The sequence below is a fragment of the Lactuca saligna genome, chromosome 2 (assembly GCF_052625555.1).
Source record: "Lactuca saligna cultivar CGN05327 chromosome 2, ASM5262555v1, whole genome shotgun sequence".
Lineage (NCBI taxonomy): Eukaryota > Viridiplantae > Streptophyta > Magnoliopsida > Asterales > Asteraceae > Lactuca > Lactuca saligna.
The window spans coordinates 181,949,373-181,966,350 of record NC_136418.1 but is presented as its reverse complement, the minus strand read 5'-3'; the positions used below and the strand labels follow the sequence as shown (position 1 = coordinate 181,966,350).

At 39.1% G+C, this 16,978-nt stretch overlaps 1 pseudogene; it reads right to left on the bottom strand.

Annotated features, from left to right (window-relative positions):
• Nucleotides 1–13,712: 13,712 nt before the first annotated feature.
• On the bottom strand, nt 13,713–16,694 carry LOC145030472 (serine/arginine-rich SC35-like splicing factor SCL30A; annotated as a pseudogene).
• Nucleotides 16,695–16,978: the final 284 nt, after the last annotated feature.

Genomic DNA, 16,978 nt, shown 5'->3' with positions numbered 1-16,978 from the left:
AGCATATCCATACTCTTAGCAACTAGCCTTCCCTAGTTACCCTGCCATTGAACACTTCTCAATTAAGTCCTCCGTTGGTCTGTCATACATAATTTTGATAACTGGCCTACCCTAGTTATCCTAACCAAACCTAACTCCTAACAATATCATATAATCAATAGGTAAGACCCTACAAATTTATCATATAGAGACACCAAGTTACCTAACTGCACATTTATAACAAGGAGTTATCTTAGCCAACTAGCATACTTGTACTCTAACAACACCTCTATCCTACCATGCAAAGGATGTATAATGAGATACGTGGCATAGTGAGAAACTCACCTGAATCATAGAACCGAAGAAGCAGATAAGCACTCTAACTCCTTACACCGATCAATCTCTCAACCGACTAACACCAAGACACATAAATCCTCAGTCATTAACCCAAGTTCAAACTGGTTAAAATTCAATGATCAACAAAGTCGAAGTCAATGCCACATCATGACCATTCCTTGGTTACTTCATGGGAATGCAATGGAAAGCAGTTGTGATGTTGGGATTTACCACGTCGTGACAATTTCCAGAAGCCATATTTTTTACATTAAGTAGCTAAACCATTAAGTCATTTGCTCCAGCTTTCCAGAAGGATTCCTTGCCTTCTAAAGAATCATAAAAATTCTTACTTTGTGGACATGTGTGTCCCTCCCAAAACTAGGTCAATAATGGGTAAGAAATTGAGTCAAAACTTCATGCATTGCACCAAACAACTAAAGAGCCTAAATTTGGAACATATGATGACGAAGGGACCTCAAGGAGTGATAAAGTTGCCAACTTTATCCAAACCAACCATTCAAACCCAACATCATGAAGGAAAAATGGCACACAACTTATATCCACAAGAGATGGGCCAAAACAATGGGAACTTGGAGACTTACAATAGTCTAGAAGGTGTACCAAAGGATAGAGATGAGTTTTCTAGTTGGTCAATGGCTCCACAAATACTTCTTTCAACCTTTAAGTGGCTAAAACACCATTAAATATCTCAAAAGGCAAGATAAGAGGCTAAGGTTTCATGTAGGGAGGATGGAGGCTGAAAAGGATGGCCTAAACCAGAGTTAAGGCTCTTAAATATGGAGGAAACCCTAAAAATCATGGGTGTAGGTTGTAGTGTTCACCATATCGTGACACACTTCATGTCACATAGTGTTGTCCATCAGAAATAGGCGTTCTTCATTTTGCATGCTACATTGTGACACTCCACTTGTCACGTCGTGACATACGGTTTTCTTCAAAAACTATGCCTTTGATCCTTTATATCATCCACTGATCCATTATGGGAAATAGTTGTTATAAAAATGGTTGTAATAAATAATAAGTACCCGGAATAAGGAATCCGAGTTGATTCTACGTTGAAAAGGGCGTTGAAAGAAAGTTTAATGCAATTGATAAAAGAGAACATACACATATTCAACTGGCAATCAACTGACATGGTCGGAGTGTCGAGGCAAGTGATAGAACACAAGCTAAATGATAAAATAGGAACGAAGTCGATTAGACAAAACAAGTTAGGTCAATCCAAGGAACGAAACATGGCAATAGATGATAAACAAGACAAATTAGTGAATTCTGGAATAGTAAGAGTCGTTGTGAAAGATCTAGTATGTCCAAGAGTTATTATAGAATGATATTGCTAATAATATATGATCCTATAGGGTCACACCATATAGCAAGTTACCGTTAATTGATTATTTATTAGTATAATTTTATTATTAATAAATATATCAACACTTGTATTTAATTGGAAAATTATTATTTCATAGAAATAATATTTTACTAATTGAGAATTTATTATTTGTGAAAATAATATTTATTGGAGAAATAACAACTTATGAAATATATCATAAAGTATGATTATTTATCAGTTATATTTATATCTTAATAAACAAGTTCAATTTATATAAAAGGTAGTTTTATATAAAATAAGATATCTATATATTCATAATTATACCTTAATAAGCTAGTTACAATTCATAGAAAATATAGTTTTATATAAAATAAGATATTTATATATGACTAGTTATATAAATATACATGTTGGGAATTCTTTATAAAAAATGATTGATTTTTATAAAGACTATTTATATTTATATATATCAACTAGCCAAGGGACAAGCTTCTTTTATGTTATGTTGTCTTGCATATTTTCGAAAATATGAAGAGAACAAGCATGGTCTACTTTTTAATTGTTTATTATTTCATACCATGCTTGTAAGAAACATGTCCCATGTTGCTTTTGCTTTATGGTCTAACTTTGCTTTTTGGCCATTATATAAGAGAGAGCATGGAAGGGTTTTTGGCACGCTTCTTGCAAGCCTCATTCTCCTTCTTCTTTGGAGCCAAAACTGTTAGCATGAAAGGCTCAAAAGGGGCTGCCTAATTTCGAGCTTTGCAAGTTCTTCTCCTCCTCTATTCTCTTGCATTTTGATGTTAGATGAAGTCCCTTTGTTGCTTCACATTTGAACATATATTTGGTATATATTTCAAAGGCTTATGAACAACAAATTACAAGTGAATACTAACATGTTTTGATGGTTCTACTCTTGCTTGGTGGATACTTGTAGAGAACTCTTGTTTTAGAGTTTCATGCCACACTTCATTAACTTCCAACCTCCCATGAGGATCAAAGTCTTCAAAGGTTGTTATGCTTTCTCTTCTATGGTTGTTTTAATCTTTCTAACTTTTGCAAAATGATCATTGGTGGGTAAAATAGTTTTAGTTTTATTCAACATTTTTTAAGCTTCTGTTGTCATTTTTACCGGTTGTAAAACCAGATATTTGAATAAAAACCCAACAATTGGTATCAGAGCCATTTTTTCAAGATTAGTTAGATCATTTCTTTAGTTGATGAAATTTTTATTTTTGGAAAACATGGATGGTTTTCACTTTGCAACAAAAATGCATACATATTTTCTATGACAACTTGAAAATGTTTATAACTGTTATTTTTGACCAGAAGTTTACATGCATCATTTTGGTCATAAAAGTTGTCTTAGAAAAACAAAAAGTTGTTTTATTTATTTTTAGTATATAAATATGTAAGATGTGCATAAACTAGTCATAGACCTTTGTGTTGTTGCATGTGCTGATTTATTTAAAATGGTTGTAATTATTTGATTTATTTAAAATGGTTGTAATTATTTAGTTATTCATATGGTATGTAATAATTAAATAGATAGTTTTCATTCTTTAATTTTTGTAAATAATAAATTAGTTTTAGAAATAGTTTATTTTATAAAAGTGTAACAAGAATGAACATGGTGTCCATATTGAAGATCAAAAGTTTGTAAAGTATATTTTATTAAAGTTTCTCAAACTTTATAAAATTATTTTTATAAACTTGTTATCGGCACTATGAGTTTGTGGCGATGCCATTCAGGCTCTCCAATGCTCCAACAGCGTTCATGGATCTCATGAACAGGGTGTGTAGACCGATGTTGGATCGGTCAGTGACCGTGTTTATCATTGATATTTTGGTCTATTCTAAGACCAAGGAGCAGAACGAGCAGCAGCCAAGGTTGAGGCAGTGATGCGGTGGGAAGTACCGAAGAACGCATCTCAGATTCGTAGCTTCTTGGGTCTAATGGGGTACTATCAGAGATTCATCCAGGATTTCTCCAAGATTGTGGTACCTTTGACCCGCCTGACCAAGAAGAATGTGACATTTCGATGGGGTCTGGATCAGCAGCTGGCTACTGAGACCCTGAGACAGAGGTTATGTGAGGCCTCGATTCTTGTACTACCTAAGGGGCTGGATGATTTGGTAGTGTACTGTGATGCGTCGATCTTAGGATTAGGTACCGTACTAATGCAGAGAGGGCATGTGATCGCGTATGCTTCGAGGTAGTTGAAGCCTCACGAGGTGAACTACCCCACTCGTGACTTGGAATTGGGGGCAGTGGTGTTTGCCCTCAAGATTTGGAGGAACTATTTGTATGGAGTTCGGTGCACCATCTTCACTGATCACAAAAGTTTGAAGTATTTAATGGGTCAGTAGAACATGAACATGCGACAGAGGAGGTTGTTGGATGTGCAGAAAGATTATGACCGTGATATCTTATACCATCTAGGGAAGGCCAATGTGGTGGCCGATGCTTTGAGCCACAAGATGGCGGGTTCGACGATTAGGAATGTTTGTTTGAGGATGACAGTGATCTCTCCATTGTTTGATATGATCAAGGAGGGTCAACTAGAGGGTTTGAAGAGAGAAAATTGGAAGTTAGATTAGATACGGGGTCAAATTCCTTTGTGTGTCCAGGATGGTTGGGGTCTCTTGACCCAGTGCGGCCGATTGTGGGTTCCAGCGTCCGGGGGAGTGAGGCAGAAAATATTGGAAGAGGGACACAACTCCAAGTTCTCTATACATCCACGAGATACAAAAATGTATAGAGACTTGAGACCGAGTTACTGGTGGCCCTGCATGAAGCGCGAGATCGCTTGGTTTGTGGAGCGGTGCTTGACCTGCTGGAAGGTCAAGGCCGAGCATCAATGGCCTCACAGAAAGGTTCAGTCATTACTCATTCCCATGTGGAAGTGGGAAGATATCACGATGGACTTCATCATGAAGTTACCTAGGATGGAAAGGGGTGTGAACGCCATATGGGTCGTTTTGTATAAACTGACGAAGAGTGTCCATTTTATTCCGATCCCCGAGAGCATCTCCACAGAGAAATTTGTGACATCCCAAAATCACGACCAAAAAAGACCGATTTTGTTTATGCTTTATAAAAATCAGAGTACTTCATTTTATAAAAATGTTGCGGAATTTGTTCCCAGAAAAACACGATAAATACGTTATTAAAACATTTTCGAAGAAACGTATTTTTATTCATCTTAAAACGTTTGGGATGTCATCGTTAATACAGAAACATAAGCATAAACAGAACTTACAATTATTTACACTAGTGATCTACATCTCTTTAAATCTCTCAGTGTAATGTCACTTCATTTCGTCACCTGTGATATACATAAACTGAGTGGGTCAGGTTGGGAAACCTGGTGAGTACATAGGGTTTTCAACCCACAATAATATAGTTATTATGTTTAAACGATCAAACACTCAACCCAATTACCCATCCCCATTATCTTCTTTTAGTCTTCCCTAAAGATATTATCTCAAGGGTCATCTCCTATATCATTTTTACTTCTCATCTCCTTACATCGTATTTCCTTATATGATTGTTCCTACGAACTTTACCTAAGGATCATCGCCTACATTGCATAGACAATACTAATCCGAGGATTACTCCCTCAATATGTGTCTAGCAAGAGTTAGGGTATCATCGCATGATTACACAGCCAAAACATCACCTGGACTTGTAAATCATGATAAGGGTTAGTCTATCATCACATGAATACGTAGCCACAACATCGCCTGGACTCGTAATTCATAATATGGGTTAGACTATCATCGCATGAATACGTAGCCACAACATCGCCTGGACTCGTAATTCATAATATGGGTTAGACTATCATCGCATGAATACGTAGCCACAACATCGCCTGGACTCGTAATTCATAAAATGGGTTAGACTATCATTGCATGAATACGTAGCCACAACATCGCCTGGACTCGTAATTCATCACCTACAGGTTACTAGCCTGCTGGTGTTTCCACGGGGTTGTCTATAATAGTCTGCGGTCGCCATCTATACTCTGGTAGATGACTACATCTCCAAATTGTCGGACAAGGTTTTAGTATCCTACATCACCGATTCATAATCACCTATCTATCATCACCTTCCTATCATCACCTATCTCTCATTATTTTATTTCATCACTCACCAACTATTTCATCTACCCATGTTTTATCCCAACATATTTGTAGATATAAAATAAATATACAGTTTAAATCATTTAAAACATGTATAAATCATTCATCCAGCATAGACAACAAGTATTCAGACAATATGTACACATAGCACGTAATTTATATTAAAATACTTCATATCTATGTGTAAGATGAAAGGGACCATGCACTCACCTGAGTAGGTGGTGACTCAGCACTCGGACAGTGCTTCGATACTCTCAAAACGATATTCCTTCGATAAAACCTAGTACCAGTACCACTAGGGTTTAGTCTAACGATAACCGTGACTAGTTAATAGTCTGACTATTATTATCATTATATAAGCGTTAAATAACACTCAATATAACTCATAATAATAGCCCAAATACTTATTATAAGTTCCTAATAATGTTACTATATTAAAACATAAGCTATACTAAAGATAGCGTAGGCATAGCTCACTTACAGCGGGTTTTTCTCGAAAACCGGGCTTCGCTGGAGCAGCGTTTCCGAGCCGAAAGGCTCTTTTCTCGGAGCCGTTGGGCGCTCCGGGGCTTCCGCCTCGTGCTAGGGAGTTACCCTAGGCTTTAGGGGGGTTAGGGGGCTTAGAGAGAGAGTTTAGAGAGAGAAAGAAGAAGGTTGAAGGTGTGCGAATGAATGGAACCCGACACCTCTATTTATAGGGGAGGAACCTGATGGACTCGTCGAGTCTGAGTCATGACTCGTCGAGTCAGTCCATGTGGTGGCCTTCTGGTGGTGCCACGTGTCCAATTCTGGTGGTGCCACGTCACCCCCTATCGCGTATCAGCCTTCAAACTTAGAAAAATCATAACTTTCGCATACGAGCTCCGTTTTCGACGTTATTTATATCCACGCGTAGGTAAAATCAAGATCTACAACTTTCGTTTAGAATCCGTCGGCTAATTCTCGACCGATCTTAAATTTAACAGTAGGAGGCGTTTAGACTGTTAAATGACCGCGAAGAGTTCATAACTCCTTCATCCGGACTCCGTTTTCGTCTGTATTTTTACCGTTGAGTTCCTATTAATGAAACCTTCAACTCTCATTTAGGTCGCGTAAGCCAAAAACCGCTCGAACTAAAATTCGAGTTTCGGGCCGTGCACTGCTAAGCCGAATCTTAGAAAAATCATAACTTTTTCATACGAAGTCAGATTTGGGCGTTCTTTTTATCGATGTTCTTAGTTTAACATATTCTACGACTTTTGTTTAGATTGCTAAGGCTAAAAAGTCTTCTATCGTAAATTCACTATTTACGTCTCCCGGTGCTGTGCCGGTTTTACCGTAAAACTTCGACGGGCCATAACTTCTTCGTTATAACTCGGATTTCGGCGTTCTTTATATGTACGGAAACCTTGTGACATATTCTACAAATTGGTTAAGATTATTTATTCTAAATAATCTTTTGTTGAAAAGTCATTTTCGACCCCTATTGCCTCTAAATTGACTAGCCCGGATCTACGGGCGTTACAATTATCTCCCCCTTAGGATGATTACGTCTCGGAATCATCAACGAAACATGGCTCACATGATGACTCCATTTTTTATCTATTCATCCTAAGTCATAACTTCGAGGTTTCTTTGAACGTGTATCTAACTCTTAGATTCCTTGACTACAGGCGGTGCTCGATCTTGCATACGCTCTCTATCTCACGTTAGACTCCAAATTATGACCTTCAAGTCACAATCTCGATCCTCACTGGATACGAACTTAAGATAAGTTCTTTTATTAATACAATGGACCGATGTGTCATATTCTAATGACCTCTCATCGTATGTTGCAATGCTCAGACTCAGGTCTCTTAGAGTCAAATTCCAAAACAGTCTATACCTTCCTTCATGTCTAGTCACATCTAGAAAGGTAGCATCTCTAGCAACCATCTTCTTTTAACAACGAGCGCGATACTTCTATTGATCGCTTTGATTTCAATCGTTTGGTTTAAGTCGGACGCTACATCAAACTTGGTTCTCTGAACCACGTAACCTACTCATCGTAGTCGGACTCAATTCGATATGACCACTAGGGTCGGAATATCAACAATCATCTTAGTCATTACCGAAACAATGGTAACGACATACTTGAATAAAACGAAATCAATTACTATTTTCTTGGTAACCTTGTGACTTTCCCTGATCCAAGCGTGAGTCCTGTGCTTCCGGTAGTATATGCATCTACTACCTTTCACACCTACTCATACTCGTCCCAAGTATTGTCTCGCAGTTTTCCCAAGTTATTATCACAAAACAATTTTTAACACATAAAAATGTGTCCAAACAATCACAAAATTTTCCCTAGACTCTACTAGGACTTCTTCTATGCGTATCTTCAATCATCAATTCTGCTTCAGCTCGGTGGAAATACCATACGATGGGTCAACTTCATGAATTATGCCAATCATTCCATCATCCTGCCAATCGAAGGTGTACTTCGGACGTATTGTACTCCTCTAAACGTACAACATGACATATTCTAAAGGCAAGATACCACTCTTATGATATCTTCCGACAGGTGTCATTCACTATCGTAAGCCTTTTCATTTCCTCCACTTACTCAATTCTCTATGAGTCCTTATCATGACATTCTATTCTCCAAAGCAAGCGTTTGGTGTATCGAGACGAGAATATAGATAGAGGAAGAATTAGACGCGTATTCCTCCTTATTACTCCAAAAAGTCACATGTCAGTTCTAATATCGTAACTAAACGTTTAGAAACCTGAGCACATAAAATTTCCAGATCCGGTCGGCAACAGACCATAGATCCGATCATATAATGCATATCATAAATCATTTAGCACATAAAAGCATGTTAGGAATTTTCCCTAAATAAGCTAGTGCTTGTGTCTATTCAGGTGTATTACCTAAATTTTATTAAACACACTCCTCACAATCATTGCTTAGCATTCTAAGTTTAAGTCTAGAAATAAATCCATATTCCTAGTTCGCTTAAACTAATGCTCTGATACCAACTGTGACATCCCCAAAATCACGGCCAGAAAAGACCGATTTTGTTTATGCTTTATAAAAATCAGAGTACTTCATTTTATAAAAATGTTGCAGAATTTGTTCCCAGAAAAACACGATAAATACGTTATTAAAACATTTTCGAAGAAACGTATTTTTATTCATCTTAAAACGTTTGGGATGTCATCGTTAATACAGAAACATAAGCATAAACAGAACTTACAATTATTTACACTAGTGATCTACATCTCTTTAAATCTCTCAGTGTAATGTCACTTCATTTCGTCACCTGTGATATACATAAACTGAGTGGGTCAGGTTGGGAAACCTGGTGAGTACATAGGGTTTTCAACCCACAATAATATAGTTATTATGTTTAAACAATCAAACACTCAATCCAATTACCCATCCCCATTATCTTCTTTTAGTCTTCCCTAAAGATATTATCTCAAGGGTCATCTCCTATATCATTTTTACTTCTCATCTCCTTACATCGTATTTCCTTATATGATTGTTCCTACGAACTTTACCTAAGGATCATCGCCTACATTGCATAGACAATACTAATCCGAGGATTACTCCCTCAATATGTGTCTAGCAAGAGTTAGGGTATCATCGCATGATTACACAGCCAAAACATCACCTGGACTTGTAAATCATGATAAGGGTTAGTCTATCATCACATGAATACGTAGCCACAACATCGCCTGGACTCGTAATTCATAATATGGGTTAGACTATCATCGCATGAATACGTAGCCACAACATCGCCTGGACTCGTAATTCATAATACGGGTTAGACTATCATCGCATGAATACGTAGCCACAACATCGCCTGGACTCGTAATTCATAAAATGGGTTAGACTATCATTGCATGAATACGTAGCCACAACATCGCCTGGACTCGTAATTCATCACCTACAGGTTACTAGCCTGCTGGTGTTTCCACGGGGTTGTCTATAATAGTCTGCGGTCGCCATCTATACTCTGGTAGATGACTACATCTCCAAATTGTCGGACAAGGTTTTAGTATCCTACATCACCGATTCATAATCACCTATCTATCATCACCTTCCTATCATCACCTATCTCTCATTATTTTATTTCATCACTCACCAACTATTTCATCTACCCATGTTTTATCCCAACATATTTGTAGATATAAAATAAATATACAGTTTAAATCATTTAAAACATGTATAAATCATTCATCCAGCATAGACAACAAGTATTCAGACAATATGTACACATAGCACATAATTTATATTAAAATACTTCATATCTATGTGTAAGATGAAAGGGACCATGCACTCACCTGAGTAGGTGGTGACTCAGCACTCGGACAACGCTTCGATACTCTCAAAACGATATTCCTTCGATAAAACCTAGTACCAGTACCACTAGGGTTTAGTTTAACGATAACCGTGACTAGTTAATAGTCTGACTATTATTATCATTATATAAGCGTTAAATAACACTCAATATAACTCATAATAATAGCCCAAATACTTATTATAAGTTCCTAATAATGTTACTATATTAAAACATAAGCTATACTAAAGATAGCGTAGGCATAGCTCACTTACAGCGGGTTTTTCTCGAAAACCGGGCTTTGCTGGAGCAGCGTTTCTGAGCCGAAAGGCTCTTTTCTCGGAGCCGTCGGGCGCTCCGGGGCTTCCGCCTCATGCTAGGGAGTTACCCTAGGCTTTAGGGGGGTTAGGGGGCTTAGAGAGAGAGTTTAGAGAGAGAAAGAAGAAGGTTGAAGGTGTGAGAATGAATGGAACCCGGCACCTCTATTTATAGGGGAGGAACCTGATGGACTCGTCGAGTCTGAGTCATGACTCGTCGAGTCAGTCCATGTGGTGGCCTTCTGGTGGTGCCACGTGTCCAATTCTGGTGGTGCCACGTCAGCCCCTATCGCGTATCAGCCTTCAAACTTAGAAAAATCATAACTTTCACATACGAGCTCCGTTTTCGACGTTCTTTATATCCACGCGTAGGTAAAATCAATATCTACAACTTTCGTTTAGACTCTGTCGGCTAATTCTCGACTGATCTCAAATTTAACAATAGGAGGCGTTTAGACTGTTAAATGACCGCGAAGAGTTCATAACTCCTTCATCTGGACTCCGTTTTCGTCTGTCTTTTTACCGTTGAGTTCCTATTAATGAAACCTTCAACTCTCATTTAGGTCGCGTAAGCCAAAAACCGCTCGAACTAAAATTCGAGTTTCGGGCCGTGCACTGCTAAGCCGAATCTTAGAAAAATCATAACTTCTTCATACGAAGTCAGATTTGGGCGTTCTTTTTATCGATGTTCTTAGTTTAATATATTCTACGACTTTTGTTTAGATTGATAAGGCTAAAAAGTCTTCTATCGTAAATTCACTATTTACGTCTCCCGGTGCTGTGCCGGTTTTGCCGTAAAACTTCAACGGGCCATAACTTCTTCGTTATAACTCGGATTTCGACGTTCTTTATATGTACGGAAACCTTGTGACATATTCTACAAATTGGTTAAGATTATTTATTCTAAATAATCTTTTGTAGAAAAGTCATTTTCGACCCCTATTGCCTCTAAATTGACTAGCCCGGATCTACGGGTGTTACAAAATTAGCGGGCATTTACATGCGGGAGGTGGTTGTTAGGCATGGGGTGCCGGGGTCGATAGTCTCTGATCGGGATGCTCGATTCACATCTAGATTCTAGAAGAAGTTCCATGAGGAACTGGGCAGTCAGCTGCATTTCAGCACGATATATCACCTCCAGACAGATGGCCAAAGCGAGAGGACGATCCAGACACTAGAGGATATGCTTCAATAATGTGTATTGGACTTCAGAGGGAGTTCGGATACATACCTTCCCCTAGTATAGTTTTCATATAACAATAGTTATCATGCTAGTATCGACCGACCCTCGTTTGAGATGTTGTATGCTCGGAGGTGTAGGACCCCTATTAGTTGGTGCGAAGTGGAGCACCAAGTCATGGGGAGCACCGAGGTAGTGCTTAAGACTACCGGGTTGATTCAGGGGGTACAAATCGTTTGTGGGTCGCACAGAGCCATCAGAAAAAGTTATCTTGACTGGAGTCGGTCGAATCTTGAGTTCCAAGTGGGGGACTTTGTGTTATTAAAAGTGTCACCATGGAAGGGAGTCATAAGGTTCTGGAAGAGAGGCAAGTTAGGGATATGATATATTGGCATGTTAAGGATTTCGGCTCGGGTAGGCAAGGTGGCTTACCACTTGGATCTACTGAACGAGCTTAGCCAGATTCACAACACCTTCCATGTGTCTCAGCTTCGGAAGTGTGTCACAGACGAGGCTACGGTTGTATCTTTGGATGATATTTAGGTGGATGAAAGCCTGAATTATATTGACCAGCCTGTGGCGATTTTGGATAGGAAAGTCAAGTTCCTTCGTAATAAGGAAGTGAAACTAGTAAAGGTGCAATGGCAGCACCGAAGGGGCTCTGAATGGACATGGGAGCCGGAGGATGAGATGTTGGAACACTACCCAGTTTTGTTTGCATCAACAGACTTTATGGATGAAGTGTAGTTCAAGTGGGGGAGATTTGTAACTCTCATTTCTGGTATCAAATTACTTTCAGAATTTTAGGGTTTTAGGTTGGAACTCGACGAGTTGAGGAGCTCCAACTCGTCGAGTAGATATCATTTATGAGGACGCGAGACTTAGAACCTACTCGATGAGTCAAAAGTCCCTGACTCGACGAGTAGGTTTTGTAAAGGAAACCCCTAATTTTTACGGATTTGAACCTTATTTAAGGAACTTATGGACCATTGGTGGCCTCCCGCACCATCCTAACTGCCCAGAAAAATCCTAGTTCGAGCCTTGTACCTCCTTGAGTGTGTCTGAGAGCCATGGTGAGTGAATTTGGTGTGGTTATGAAGGATTTTGAAGCTTCAAGAAGGTGGAGTAGGGAGAGGAGTAATAGATCCGACATATAATCTATATTAGCAACCATCTTGAGGTATAAATTTACTACCTTGACCTTTTATTTGTTTAGATCTAATTTTATGAACGAATATGGTAACTTTTGGGGCAAAATGATGTTATACTCGGATTTGGACTTGTCATGAGGATATGGTTCCAGATCTAGACACCTCTAGACCCTCATGGACATAAAGTTGTCCACTTTATCCAATTTAGGCTCTTCCACATGCACTAAAACTTGTAGAAACCTTGGTTTTAATGTTTTAGCCTTAGGAGGCATTGCATGCACGTAAAGTTTGCAACTTTACACGGTAAATACACCATAAGAGGTTGGATTTGTAATTTGGAGCCATGGATTCCACTGGAAAGGATTGAACACAAAAAGGACTGAAGGGACTCGGCGAGTTACCTAGCCAACTCGACGAGTCGGGTAGGGTTTACCTGTTTTTGGGATTCAGAGGGATTTTGGTGAGGGGTTAGAGTTTTCGGTCTACATGAGTTTTCGGTCTTCTAGACATTAAGGAACTCGAAAAGTTACTCATGTAACTCGGCGGGTTGACTCAGGATTTCGGTTGTATGGACTCTGAAGGAACTTGACGAGTTGGGTCAACATGGACTGTTGACATTGACCGTTGACTTGGACTTTGACCATGGTTGACCAAGTTTGACCATAAGGGTATTTATGGTATTTAGGGATTATGACAAGTTAGTCATATGATGGTTATAGGCAGTTGAGTTGGAGCTACGCGTTGGGACTTATCTGATCTTATCTTATCAGTTCATCATTTTGAGAAGGTGAGTCTTCTCACCATACCAATGGGTCCAAGGCACTAAGGCCGGCCCATTCTATGATATATATATATATATATATATATATATATATATATATATATGGATATATAGTTGATTGGATGATATTCGCTATGACACTTGGATAGATAGACGCATATATATTATGTCAAGTTGTTCATGTAAAAGCGACATCCAAATTCCAAAAAGGAAATTGATAATCCAGAAATTAAGACTCTGTTAACTAACATGTTAATTGTCAAGTAATAACCTTCAGGACTCCTGGAACCTCATGGAGACCTTGAATACGACCTGTATCTATCCTTGTAACTTCGCTCTCGTGAAATTGAACTTGAGTAATGATAACGACGTCTAGGAGGAGAATGGTGATATGACCAGCTAGGTGTCGGGGAATGAGAATAACGGTTGAAAGAAGAAGAAACTCTACAATCATAATATATGCTCCTAAAACATTATCTTGCTCTCACATCTGAAAGCCTCTTCCTATTTTCTTTAGTAAACACAATTATCAGCTCCCTACCAAGAAGAATCTGATCCTCCATTTGATTCTTGGCTTCTGCAACATCTTCTAGGTCGAGATATTGAACTAAACCAAATCCATGTGGCTCTCCTATGTAGTGGTCTCTTGGTAAATAAACATCCTTCAGAGGTCCAAAATCTCCAAATGTCACACAAAGATCTTCTAGTCTACAATCAAGACAAAGGTTGCGAACCAATAGGCTAGTAAGAAGATCTCTAGCATGGCACTTTGGGTTAGGGCTTTGATTCCTTCTGCTATGATATGTTAGTGGTGAAGGGTTGTAGCTGTAACTTTTATCCTCATTCTTCACCTCTGAATTATACTTTTACCAAACAACCCTAAGCATCCTTTTTTTGCCATCACATCATCGCCTTCTGACCATAATACTCTTGAATTGTTGGTTCAGGCCCCTGTTATGATCACTAAAAATATACCCAAACAAATCAATCACAGAGTTGCAGGGAAAAGATTCCCAGTTTTTCTTCTTATTATTTTGAGATAATGAAAACAAAGACTTACAGAGCTTTAAACAAAAATTAAGGAAAAGAAATTGCTAAGCTAAAACTGAAAAAAAAAAAATGTGTACTCCTAAATAGGTGGCAACTAATCCACTTATTCCTTTTGACAAGGTCAACAAAGGGACCAAGTAAGAATTACTTTTCCCACATACTTCCCCCTAATTATGAACTTTGTCCTCAAGCCTTATAACTCCCAAAAGATCTACCATCTCTAAAAACTTGAGTCTGCGCAAAGCTTTTGTCAAGGGGTTTGCTATTTATTCTTCACCACTAATGTGCCTCACCTCAATATGTTTCATTTCAATACATCCTCGTATGAAATGGAACTTGGTGTCAATATGCTTGCACCTCCCATGAAAAATCAGGTTCTGTAGAAGGTCTATGGCTTATTTGTTGTCGACATACATCCTGACACATTCTTCTTTCCAAATTATCAATTCTTTTAGAAGACTCCTTAGCCAAAGTTCTTGGCATGTTGTCGTAGTTGCTACCATAAACTCTGCCTCACAGGAAAATAGAGCCACCATGTGTTGTTTCTGGGACGACCATGTGATTGGATTAACAGATAGATAGAAAAGCATTCATGTTGTACCCTTTCTACCATCAATATCCATTCCATAGCTACTGTCACTGAATCCAATGAGCCTTTTATCTCCACCTTTCTTGTACAGTAAACCAAAATTGGTTATCCCCTGTATGTACCTTAAAATATGTTTGACTGCTTTGAGATGGCTCTCCTTTGGTGATTCCATGTATTTGCTTACTACTCTGACCGAGTAGCTCAAATCAGGTCTTAAGTGGATGAGATAGCGAAGACTTCCAATAAGGCGTTGGTACTCGGTAGCATTAACTGGCACTCCATCTTTATCTTTTCTCAAACCCAGTCATGGTTCCATTGGGTATTGTGATGGGTTGCACTCTCCCATTCCCGCTATTTGGAAAACCTTCTTAGCATACCCTGTTTGACTGATTGTGATGCCATCCATGCCTTGGTGAACTTCTATCCCTAGGTAGTAGGATAAGGTTCCCAAGTCACTCATATAAAAAGTGGATAAGGTTCCCAAGTCACTCATATAAAAAGTCTTCAACATCCATCTCTTAAACTCAACAACTAGTTCTTCACTCGAACCTATCACAATTAGATCGTCCATATATACTCCGATAATCAAAGACTTGATTGACTTCTATAGTTTATACACAACATACTCATGTGGACATCTTGGGAATCCCATTTCTTTCAATGTTTTATCAAGCCTATCACTCCAAGCCCTTGGAGCCTGACGTAGACCATAGAGAGCCTTATTTAGCTTGTACATCATGTTATCCTTTCCTGCGATAAAAAACTGGTTAGTTGTGTGACATACACTTCTTCTTGTAGAATCTCATTTAAGAAGGCTGATTTTATATCCAAGTGATGAACTCTCCATCCTTCACTTGCATACAAAGCCAATAACGTTGGTATTGTTTCTAAAGATGCCACTGGAGTGAAAGCTTCATCGAAATTGACACCCTTTTACTGTACATAACCCTTTTCCATGATTCTTGCCTTGTATTTGGTTACTTTCCCTTCCACATCCTTTTTCAATTTAAACACTCAATTCAGCCCTATTGTATTATACCCTTCGGGAAGGTGTGTTAGTTTCCAAGTATCGTTCTTTTCAACTGATTCCAACTTCTGTTTCATTGCGGTTCTCCACTCTTTGTCACCTGAAGCTTCTTCATAAGTGGTAGGTTCTTCACCTGCATACATCAGAATTTCCGAATCCTCTTGTAGGACTTGCGTTTCTTCATATATATCGGCTTGGTGCGAAACTACAAATCCATCTCCTGCTCATGGGCCTTCTCCACCATCTCATTCAGGGTTTTGCACCCTAAAAAGCTCATGAACTCATGGATATCATCCTTAGCATGGAATGATACCTCTTCCTCCTCATTTCCTCATCCGCAGCATACTCCGGGATCAATAATGCTCGCTCCCCAAACTTGGCGGTGATCTCCGCCATAGTCTCGGTGGTCTGTTGTAGCTTCTGGACCTCCATCACTAACCGTTGCACCTCAATGGATGGTGCAAACTCCTCCCATGTCATCTCAGCCACTCCATCTAATCACACTTGGTGTGTCACCTCCTCCCACTAGTCCCTGGCTCGGTCCCTCAACACGCACGAAGCAAACCCCACTTTTGTCCCCTTGGGGCAAAAACATGTGCGTCGGGCATTCTCTATGTCTGCCACCCAACATCGACTGACTATGGGGTCCCTGACCCCAAATAACTCAGGCGCCCCGCATGCCTTAAACTCCCGGAATGAGGGAGTTCGGGCCCCGACCTGGCCAGCAACAATCTCGGCTTAAAAAGACATGATCCGGTTCTCCA